A 12,293-nucleotide genomic window follows, 5' to 3' on the forward strand; every position below is an offset into this window, starting at 1 on the left:
AAGCCCATTCATGTAGGTATATGCATATACAAGAATACATGCTAATATATATTAGGTTACAGCATATTTCAATGAATCAATACAGCATATCCCAAGATCTCTATGGTGCAATTCCATTTTAAAAATCAACAAAGAAGTTAATTCCCCTTCCCCTAACATGCTTGAAAATATGATAGTCTGAAAGAGAATCACCATTTAATTATTTTAATCTATGTATTTTGGGTATGCATTAGAAATAAATCATACATCAAAATTTATGTGATGAAGTAAAATCAACATTTAGAAACAAATGTATAGCTTTACTTGAATTTATGTAAAACAATAAAGTTCTTTACAAAATTAATATAATTAAAAGTTTATAAACAATTTTTAATTAAACAAAGTTGTTGTATATAAGATCAACATTCAAGAAAGTTGCATTCTTACTTATCAACAATAATCAATTACTGAAAAATCCAATAGAAAAGTATTGTATTCACAGAAACAAAATTTCTATTAGGTATAGTCATAATCTCATTAAAAGATATCCAATATGGCTATGAAGACAATTCCCCAAAATGCCATTGTAGGACTGAGAAGAAGACCCAAATAAAATATGGTCAGATTCTTAGAATTAGTATTACAACAATGCTAATTTTCTCCATGCTATTCTATAAATCGAATGCAGTTACAACACAAACTGTTTGGTTAAGTCAGGAAATTTGTCTTGGAATCATAAAATTAACATGAAAGAAAAAAAGGTCAATAAAAATTAAGAAGAAAATAAGACTGACAACCTGTCCTTCCACATACTAAGACGTATTATAAACTTTTGTTAATTAAAACTATGTGGTCTAAGAAGGGAAAACAAAATAAACTAATAACTTAAAGCCAAAAGACTCAAAATTGACCTATGTTAACATACATACCTGACATGGTACAGGGGTCCCATTAAAAGTAGTGCGGAAAAAATGAATCACACAATAAGGCTTCATTCAGAGGCAATTTCTTATCCATGTGAAAGATAAAATATCAGAGCCCTGCTTTATAATATCCTCAAAGGAATTTTAGATATACTAACTGCTTCAATATAAATAGAAAAATGCCAAAGCTTTGGGGGAACACATAAGAAAATGGCTTTATGGTATAAGATAGTGAAAGAGTCTTTAAATGAGGATAAGAAACCAAAGCCAATGGAACGGACTGGAAAATTCAACTCTATTATCGGCAAGCATTTCTGCATAACAAAAGAAAGCATGGCTACAAGAGAAAGTAAGGCCAAATTGAGAAAAGATGTTAAGCATAGAGCTAATATAGGATACGTATTCAGAATACAAAATGAACTTCTGGAAATTTATTGAAGGAAGAAAGGAAGGAGAGAGGGATGGGGGAAGGAAGGAAGAGAGAAAAAAAAACAAAAGAGGAAATTGGCTGAAAATTTGAAAAGGAAAATCACAAGTGGACATTGTAGGGCTCAATATGGACAAAATGTTTTCAGTCTTGTTAATAACCTGATATATACAAATAAAAACTGCAACTGAAAGCTATTTCACACCTATCAGATTATCAAACACATCACTGTCTGATAATACCTGGTTTTGGTGAGAATCTAGAGAGACAGGAACTCTATGTGCTGTTGGTGAGAAATGAAGTTGAGGCAATACATTTGGGAAACAATTTTGTCACTGTTGGAGAAAGTTTAACACATCAGTATCCTTCAACCCTGAAATTTCACTTCTAATATATTTCCAAAAGAAACTTGCCCACGTGTACCCCAAATTGTTGAAAGGTCTTCAACAAAACTCAAAACACGAATATGATTAAAGCTCTCAGCAAACTAGGAATTAAAGGAAACTTACTCAACCTAATTGAGAGCATCTGTTGAAAAAAAAAAAAAAACCCAGGTAATGTCAGTTCTGGGTCTTCCCCTAGTAGCCGCAGTAAAGCATCTGCCTGCAATGCAAGGGCTGCAGGAGACTTGGTTTGATCCCTGGGTTGGGAAAATCTCCAGGAGGAGGGAATGGCAATTCACTCCAGTATTCTTACCTGGAGAACCCCATGGACAGAGGACCCTGACAGGCTGTGGTCCACAGGGTCACAAAGAGTCACACACAACTGAAGCAACTTAGCACACACACACAGTATCAGTCTTAAAGGTGAAAGTCTCCATACTTTCTGACTATAATCAGAAACAGGAGTTGGAGGTCCTCTCTGTCCACTGTTGTTCAGCATTATCCTTCAGACCCTCAACAGTGCAATAAGGCAATACAAGGAACAAAGGGAAGGCATACAAATTGGAAAGCATGAGATTAAACTTCAATCATAGATGATATAATCACATACTTAGAAAATCTTAAGTGAAGTTGCTCAGTCGTGTCCGACTCTTTGCAACCCCATGAACTGTAGCGTACCAGGCTCTTCAGTCCATGGAATTTTGCGGGCAAGAATACTGGAGTGGGTTGCCATTTCCTTCTCCAGGGGATCTTCCCAACCCAGGGATCGAACCCTGGTCTTCCACATTGTAGGCAGACGCTTTGCCATCTGAGCCACCAGGGAAGCCCTCTTAAGGGAGATTCAAAATATATAAAACACCAAAACTAATAAGTGAAATTATGTGGTATGATAGGATAAGTGTGTGTGCTCAGTTGCTCAGCAGTGTCTGACTCTCTGTGACACTGTGGATCCCTGGGTCAGGAAGATCCCCTGTAGTAGAAAATGACAGTATATAGGATCAACATAAAAGTAAACTTACAGTGGGAATATGCTGTAAGACTCAGGGTACACAAACCTGGGCTCTGTGACAACCTAGAGGGGAGGCAAGAGATGGGATAGTGTGGGAGGTGGGAGGGAGGTTCAAGAAGGAGGGGACATATGTATACCTGTGGCTGATTCATGTTGATATGTGGCAGAAACGTACACAATATTATAAAGCAATTATTCTTCAATTGAAAATAAATAAAACCTAGAAAAAGCAAATTTAATAAATCAAATGGCATCACTGACTCAATGGACATGAGTTCGAGCAATCTCCAGAAGATGGTGAATGACAGGGAAACCTGACTTGCAGCAGTCCATGGGATCGCAGAGTCAGACACAATTGATCAACAACAGTCTATTTCAGCATAGTAAGTATTGTGACCCTGATTCTGGGAAAGATTGAAGGCAGGAGGAGAAGGGGATGACAGGATGAGATGGTTGGATGGCATCACCAACCCAATGGACATGAGTTTGAATAAGCTCTGGAGTTGGTGATGGACAGGGAAGCTGGGCATGAAAGAGTCAGACATGACTGAGCAACTGAACTGAACTGAAGTATTGTGAACTGAATGTTTATGTCCCCCACCCATTCATATATTGGATTCATAACTGCCACTGTGTTGGTGTTAAGAGGTGGAGTTTTGGGAAGGTAATTAGGTCATGAGGGTGGAGTCCTTAAGTGAAAGTGAAAGTGAAGTCTCTTAGTCGTGTCTGACTCTTTGCGACCCCGTGGATTGCAGGCTCCTCCTCCGTCCATGAGATTCTCCAGGCAAGAATACTGGAGTGGGTTGCCATTTCCTTCTCCAGGGAATCTTCCTGACCCAGGGATTGAACCCAGGTCTCCCGCATTGGAGGCAGGTGCTTTAACCTCTGAGCCACCAGGGAAGCTATGGAGTTAAATGTTCTTGTAAAAGGAACCCGCCAGATCTCTTTCATCTGCTTAAGTCAGGTTAAGACAAAGCAAGAAGACTATGAACCGTCTATAGACCAGGAAGTGGGCCCTCACCAGACACACAAGCTCCCAGTGACTTGATCCCGGACTATCCAGCCCCCACAACTGTGAGAAGCAAGTTTCTGTTGTTTATAAGCCACTCAGTCAGTGACATTATGGACAGGGAGGCCTGGTGTGCTGCGATTCATGGGGTCACAAAGAGTCGGACACGACTGAGTGACCAAACTGAACTGAACTGAACAATGACATTCCGTTGCAGTAGCTTCAAGAAACCAAGACACAAGGAATAAAAGTGAATATATACCAGAAATAAAACACTGAAAACGATAAAACATTGCAAAGACAAATTAAAGGTGACCTAAATAAACATGAGGCAGTGAAATGGCAACCCACTCCAGTGTTGTTGCCTGGAGAATCCCAGGGACAGCGGAGCCTGGTGGGCTGCTGTCTATGGGGTCGCAGAGTCGGACACGACTGAAGCGACTTAGCAGCAGCAGCAGCAGCAGCAGCAGTTAATGCTAGATTCTAATACACATTTTTTCAGGCTTTTTTTTTTTGTAAAAAGAAATTTCCGACTCAATCTTAAAATTCATATGACAAAACAGAGAACCTAGAATAAGCAAAATAATTTTGAAAAAAAAGAACACAGGCAAAGTATTACACTTCCCAATTTAACACACACCATAAAAATGCCATGATAAAAACAATGTGATATTGCTCTAAAAATCTGTATATAAATGATTTATGTAGGATTGAGTCTAAAAATAGAACCACACATAGATGACTATTTTTTGCCAATGATACTAAGAGTATTCAATGAGGAAGTGATAGTCTTTGCAACAATGTGAACAACCAGATTATCTGCATAAAAAGTGAACATTAACCCATCTTACACTGTACAAAAAAATAACTTGATATGAATTTTAGACTGAAATATGAGAGGGGCAACTGTTAAACATCTTGAAGGAAGCCTAGGAGAAAATCTTTATGACAGTGGTTTAGACAGTGATTTCTTAAACAAAAACACAAGCCAGGAAACAAAAACTTAAGAATGTCTCAATAAAAATCAAAAACCTTTTGATCTTTGGTAAACACTGTAAAAAAATGAAAAAGCCACCGACAAGAAGAAAATATTAGCAAATCATGTATCTAACAAGGAATTTAATGTAGAGTACATAAAAAAATCTTATCTTTCAACAAGAAACCAAACAATTAATGAAAAACATTTGAACAGACATTTCACCAAATTAGATATATGAATAATCAGTAAACACATAAAAAGAAGCTTTTTATCATTAATAAATCATTATAAAAAGTAAAAAAATAATCGCAGATTGATTTTATTCATAATATTTAAAATCATGTAAGGAATCCCACATGTAAAATTGTATTCATGAGTCGTAGCAAGATATAAATGTAAACAAGTATACTAACATATAGTATGAAGAAGACTCTTGAGAGTCCCCCTTAGACTGCAAGGAGATCAAACCAATCAATCCTAAAGGAAATTAATACTGAATATTCATTAGAAAGACTGATAGTGAAGCCGAAGCTCCAATACTTTGACCACCTGATGCAAAGAGCCGACTCAGTAGAAAAGACCTTGATGCTGGGAAAGATTGAAGGCAGGAAGAGAAGAGGATATCAGAGGATGAGATGGTTGGATGGCATCACTGATTCAATGGATGTGAGTTTGAGCAAGCTCTGGGAGATGGTGAAGGACAGCGAAACCTGACGTCCTGCAGTCCATGGGGTGGCAAAGAGTTGGACGTGACTCTGAGCGACTGAACAACAACACGCATGCATGCATATATGTAATAACAAAATACTTGTAGGTATTTAGTGGGCTCCCCATGTGTCTCAGTGGTAAGGAATCCACCTGCCGATGCAGGAGATGCAGGAGGTTCAGTTTCGATCCTTGGGTCCATAAGATTCCCTGGAGGAGGAAAAGGCAACCCACTCCAGAATTCTTGCCTGGAAAATCCCATGAACAGAGGGACCTGGCGGGCTGCAGTTCATGGGGGCACAAAGAGTCAGACACGACTGAGTGTGTGGGTATTTAAATTAACATATATGTTATCATAAACACTTGTTTGGAGATAATAGATACCAATAATCGAAATGGGGATTTTTTGGAATAAAGACAGAGACCATTAGGATATAAGAGTTGCACAATAGATCTATATTGAAACTCTAGTATGTACATTTAAATATTTATATATATTATATATATTTATATATTTTTGAATCTTTAATTGCTTGAAGTCTGTTAGAATTTGATAGAATATAGGGCATACCTATAGAATCTGTTTGTTATTATTAAATCTATAATCTCTAGGTTAAAATTCTGGGTCAGATGACTTCATAATTCAACACTCTTTTAGATTTTAGAAAACTGATATGTGTATGATTTAACAGCCCCAGCAGGATCAGAGACAACTACATATAATTAAACACATGAATATTTCTGCCACAAAAGATGAATATTCACACAAAGAGGGGATTATAAACAACCTCACTTTCCTTCAGGTTAGGATCTGCTGTCAAATAAGAGGGCCACAAACTTTATGAGGAATGTGGTTTTCAGAATCGTTTGGATTTGGACATTGCTGATCAGAGATCTTCAGTAGTTTGTCGTAAGGCTCATATGTTAAAAGCAATTATAAATAATGAATGACTTGACCCTCAAGATTAAGGGCTCTTCAGCTTCCTACACAATTAGCTTAGGTCTAAAAATAAACAACTATTATCTGCTGGACTGAGTTTTGTAACCATCTTCTCTGATCTCCCTAAATAGCTGCAGGGAACCCTCATCTGACACATCTCTGATTGTGTTTTCTTTGCTGGGTTTTGGTTCAAGGTCAAGTTCAAGTGTGCTCTCTGTTCCCCCCCTACCCCACTCATTGGCACCCCACAGTGTTAGGATTCTGGCAGGGTTTTCTTATTTCATGACCCATACTTTTGAGTTCTTAGTCCTTACATCTGCAAATACTCAAAACTAAATTTAAATTTAACTTGTTCTGCTTCCTTCCAATATGCTTGCAAAACACTAGCTGCCTGTTTAACTCTTTAACTTAAAAGTGGCTTCAATTCCATGCCTGATCTGGCAGGTTTCCCTGTAACCTGCATGTGTGCTCTGCCTATAGCCTCTGTTGTCATCAACAGATTCTGGTTGCTGTGGTGATAAAGGGGGCATCGAAAGTCTCTTTCAGAGTAAGAGTCACTTTCTGCCTGGGGTCCAGACTGAGTGCACATTCCCTGTTACACACTGTGCTAATACTTCCTGTGTAACATCATCAAAAATCCCCAGCAGCACAGAACACAATTGAATCACTTCCTGTTTATTCTATGTAGGTCAGTTGTTCTATAGGCTTGTAAAGTTTCATTAAAAATTTTTGAGACTACCCTAAGATTGACAAGTTTGTTTTTTTTCAATTTTGCCAAGTTAGACATTAACAAACACACAGCCGACCACCTCCTATCATCACCCTTCCCACGAGGAGAACATTTGGCTCTTAGGATTATATATTGTTTTGGCTTCGTTTTTCTCCCTTGATTATGAACCAATGAAAATTGGTCACAGACAAAGGGTCTTGATGTCTGGACTGCTTTATGGACCATTAGACAAATGCCGTGTTAAGAGAGAAATGTGTCAATCCATAAATTCAGAGATTTACTCTGAAACTGCCACTAGATTTTCCCCTGCTAGCGGGCAATTTGTTGACAAGTTAGAAAATATATAGCGAAAGACAAACATTTATAGAACACTCAACACCTTTTCCCGATGAGGTGAAAAGAAGAAATAGCTTCACACCAATGATCCAAGTTTTTAAATAGCTCTGATTTCATTCCTGCAAGCCTCCTTTTAGTTGCTTGTAACCACCTTTTGGTAACAGGAAATTATCATAGGTACAAGAAAAGATTTTTGTATAGGATGTTCTTTGCAGTGTTCTTCACACACAAAGGGGCAACTTCCTCAACTGACAAAATTGGGTAAATGAGTAAATAAAGTAATGGGACATTTTATTGCAAGAAATCATGCAGCTGTTAAAAACTATACTATCAAGGAGTATTTAACTCATAGATGAAAGTGATAAGGATTGACATGAAGGGAGAAATGCAAGACACAAGACTATGGGGTTGGCCAAAAATCTCATTTGGTCATTCCACAGGTCTCGTACGAACAGAATCGTGGCCAACCCAAGGATACTGCTGAGGTCAATGTGGCGAAGTTTATAAATATATACACTCAAGTGATAGTGCTTTCTTTTAAACTACATTTATCATCTATACACTTTTTTGTTTTTTTCCACTTTTTCAAAAGTTAACATACTATTTTTAAAGAGAGAAAAGACACATTTATATTTGTCAAAGAGTATAATGATCAGAGCTACCTTAGCTGCCTCTTGGAATTGAGGTCCACTGTCCTTTATTTGGGAGAGGGCACTGGCACCCACCCCACTCCAGCACTCTTGCCTGTCAAATACCATTGATGGAGGAGCCTGGTGGGCTGCAGTCCATGGGGTCGCAGAGTCAGACAAGACTGAGCGACTTCACTTTCACTTTTCACTTTCCTACCTTGGAGAAGGAAATGGCACCCCACTCCAGTACTCTTGCCTGGCAAATCCCATGGATGGAGGAGCCTGGTAGGCTGCAGTCCATGGGGTCACGAAGAGTCAGACATGACTGAGTGACTTCACTTTCACTTTTCACTTTCCTACCTTGGAGAAGGGAATGGTAACCCACTCCAGTGTTCTTGCCAGGGACGGGGGAATCTGGTGGGCTGTCGTCTATGGGGTCGCACAGAGTCGGACCCGACTGAAGCGACTTAGCAGCAGCAGCAGCAACAGTCCTTTAATTATGTCTCTATCTGCTACACCTGTCGACTCATTCATATTGTCTCACCATTTCTTTAAATATCTTTGTGACAGGTCTCACAGTCACTGATGAAATGACAAATCAGCAACACCCTGATTGATTTAAAGTCCTGTCTTCAAAATCAGAAAGAATTCATATGATTATTCTCATTACTTCTCTTAAACCCTTAGAAAGAATTTGCTAAGGAAATTAATGGTAAGAATTCATAAGGAGACACACTTCAGATAGTTTGGTCAGGTCCTGGCAGGCAACGATAAAGCCAGAAGTAATATTTTAAGATGTGTCTGGTTCTCCTCCAGCCATTACAATGGATATCCCCAGATAGGCCTCCAGGGATGACACTTTCTTAACCAGTTCAAGAAGAAATATAACAGAGCAATTAAGTCCAGGAACTCAGGGGTCTAGTTGCTTGTGTCTGAGTCTTGGTTCCCTGTCTTAATGACTGTGCCACAAAGTTACTGAGACTACCTCCGTCTCAGGGTCTCATCTGTAAAACGAAAGAAATAAGGAAAGCTTTCTGGCCAGCTCTTTAGGTCATTCCCTTATTCCTACTCTGGAATAAAGGGCCCTGGACACTGTGTCGTTCACTAAAGGTACCAGAGTGAATGCGACAGGTACATTTCTTGCCCTGATGGAACTTACATTTCACTGGGAGAGAAACATAGTTAGCCAGCAAGCGAGAAACACTCTGGCTTCAAGTGCTATGAAAAGTCATAAAAAATAAAGAAGAAGAAGGGCCTAGAGAATGGTGGGATTGTGTGCCTCTTTCAGATAAGGGGGTTCATGAAAGCATCTCCAAGCGAGAGTCAGAATAAAGGATCAGAAGAGAGGGGTGGGGGCTTACTGAGTTTATGAAACAGGAAGGAAACCATTGTCCAGGTGCAGACTGGTTGCGATAATTCAGCTGAAGCCCTGGGACAGCTTTCCCTACAGAAGCACAGAAGGGATCCAGGAAGTGGTTGACTTAGAAGAAGTTGGAGAGGAAAGCCTCGAGGTGCACATATACGATGGAATATTACTCAGCCACTAAAAGGAATGGAATAGGGTCATTGTAGAGACATGGATGGACCTAGAGTCAGAAAGAGAAAAACAAATATCATACGCTAAAACATTTATGTGGAATCTGTAAGAATGGTACAGATAAACCTATTCCCAAGGCAGGACTAGAGACACAGACATAGAGAATGAACATATCCTCACAGGGGACGAAGGCGTGGATGGAGAGACTTGGGAGAAGAGCACTGACATATATATACTACCATGTGCAAAATAAATACCTAGTGGGAAGATGCTAAAAGCGCAGGAAGCTCAGCTTGGTGCTCTGTGACGACATAGAGGGGTGGGATGGGAAGCAGGTGGGAAGGAGGTCCAAGGGGGAGGGGATACCTGTATACATATAGCTGATTCACTTCATTGTACAGCAGAGACTAATGCAACATTGTAAAGCAATTATATTCCAACGAAATATAATTATAATAAATTAAAATGTAAAGTTACTACTAATAATAACAAAGAAAAGCATTGACAGGATTTGCTCTTGGATGGGCCATTTGGCCATAAGGAAAAGATGGGAAGAAAGATTACAACCAGGCTTGGGGCTGAGCGATAGGATAAATGCTGACACCATTGCCAAGCAGAGAAGATGGGTTGGAGCAGGTCCGAGAGGGAGATCGAATCCAGCTTTGACTTTGCTAAGTCTGGGAGATCCTTAGGCAGCTGGGCAGGATGTTGAGAAGGCAGTTAGATGAACACACCCATCCAGGCGTGGATGGCGTTAACTGGCATGAGATGAGATGAGATGACCTAGGAGGTCTGTGCAGGTATGACAGTGAGGGCTGAGGGACATGTGAGCAAGTGGGGAGCAGAAGGCAAAGAAGCAGTCAAACACAATACTGAGAAGGAGCAGCCACGGAGGAGACTTGGAAACCACAGAGGGTGGTGTCTCAGAGGCCAAGCAAGGAAAACAATTGATGCCGTATAAGACACTCTGCGTGTTGGAAAGTGCCCTCAGGCAAGTCACAACCTCTCTGTGCCTCAGTTTTCTCGACTGAGAAATGGGGGCAAAGTCCCATCACTGGGAGTTTCACAGAGGGAGCAGTTTCATAGGGAGAATTCACAGAGATAAAGGATGCAAAGCATTTGGCACATCGCCTGAACATATTACATGTTCACTAATTATTATGACATGCGAACATAATAATAGCTAGAAAGAAAAAATTTAATTGCTTGAGAAACACAACTTTCATTGCCTGCCAGCTACCTGTCTCAGAAAGTTCTTCTGGGGTTACCCCTGTCCTTCCCTTCCCTTATTCCCCCTTCATTCTTTTCTTTCTCCTTCCCTCCCTCTCTCCCCCAACTTCTTTTTTCCTTCCTTCCTTCTTTTTTACTGGCCTCAGGCACCCATAACTGGAATAATTGTAATTTCAGTTCATGGCACATTTTGATTTATTTAATTCACTGTACAGATATTGTTAATAGCCTGCAGCCCAAAAATGAAAGCTAAGTCCTTGACTACCTATAACCCTATGCTACCACCCCGATTCCAGGCCATGTCTCCTCTCACTCATGGGGATCAATGTCCTCAGCTCTCAGCTTATCATTGACTTGCTTTCTTTGTTCATAGACTTACAGCATCTATGAATATTCCTAAAAAGCACTTTTAATTTGCTGGTTTTAAACTCTATAAAAAAGAGCATCCTGCTGCCCCGTGTATGACTGTTTCCATGTAATATCATATTGCTAATATTCAGCCTTTAGTTGTGCATCATTACGGTTCATTATTTTTGACTACTGTCTAATATTCCATTTTTTGAATATAACATGCTTCGTCCTTTGAGTGTCACACTAGTAGGCAATGTTGTTGCTCCGAAACTTTTACAGTTGTGATTAGTAAGGCTATGATGTGTTTGCATATGTTTCCCACTGTGTGTGCATAAGAATTCCTTTCAAGACAATGCTTAGAAATAGAATTACTAGGGCTATGGGTTTTATGAAAACTCAACTTTAAGATATAATATCAAATTGATTTTTAAAGAAATTGCATTCATTCTCCTTTTCACCATTCTATAATATCCATCACTTGGATTGATGGATCTTATAGTCTAAGGGATTGTGGTTGTTGGAGAAGACTCTTGAGGGTCTCTTGGACTGCAAGGAGATCAAACCAGTCAACCCAAAAGGAAATCAACCCTGAATATTCATTGGAAAGACTGATACTGAAGCTGAAGCTCCAGCTATTTGGCCACCTGATGTGAAGAACTGACTCATTGGAAAAGACCCTGATGCTGGGAAAGACTGAGGGCAGGAGGAGGAGGACAGAGGATGAGGTGATTGGATGGCATCACTCACTCGATGGGCATGAGTTTGACCAAGCTCCAGGAATTGGTGATGAACAGGAAGCCTGGCGTGCTGCAGTCCATGGAGTTGCAAAGAGTTGGACATGACTGAGCAACTGAACTGAACTGAAGGGACTCTCAGGAGTCTTCTCCAGCACCACAACTTGAAACCATCAATTCTTCAGCACTCAGCTTTCTTTATGGTTTAACTCTCATATGCATACGTGACTACTAGAAAAAGTATAGCTTTGACAAACTTTTGTTTGCAAAGTGTATCTCTGCTTTTGATTTCTCATAGCTTTCCTTCCAAGGAGCAAGTATCTTCTAATTTCTTGGCTGCAGTCACTATCTGCAGTGATACTAGAGCCCAAGAAAATTAAATTTGTCATTGC

The sequence above is a fragment of the Budorcas taxicolor genome, chromosome 21 (genome assembly GCF_023091745.1).
Source record: "Budorcas taxicolor isolate Tak-1 chromosome 21, Takin1.1, whole genome shotgun sequence".
In the NCBI taxonomy this organism is placed as follows: Eukaryota; Metazoa; Chordata; class Mammalia; order Artiodactyla; family Bovidae; genus Budorcas; species Budorcas taxicolor.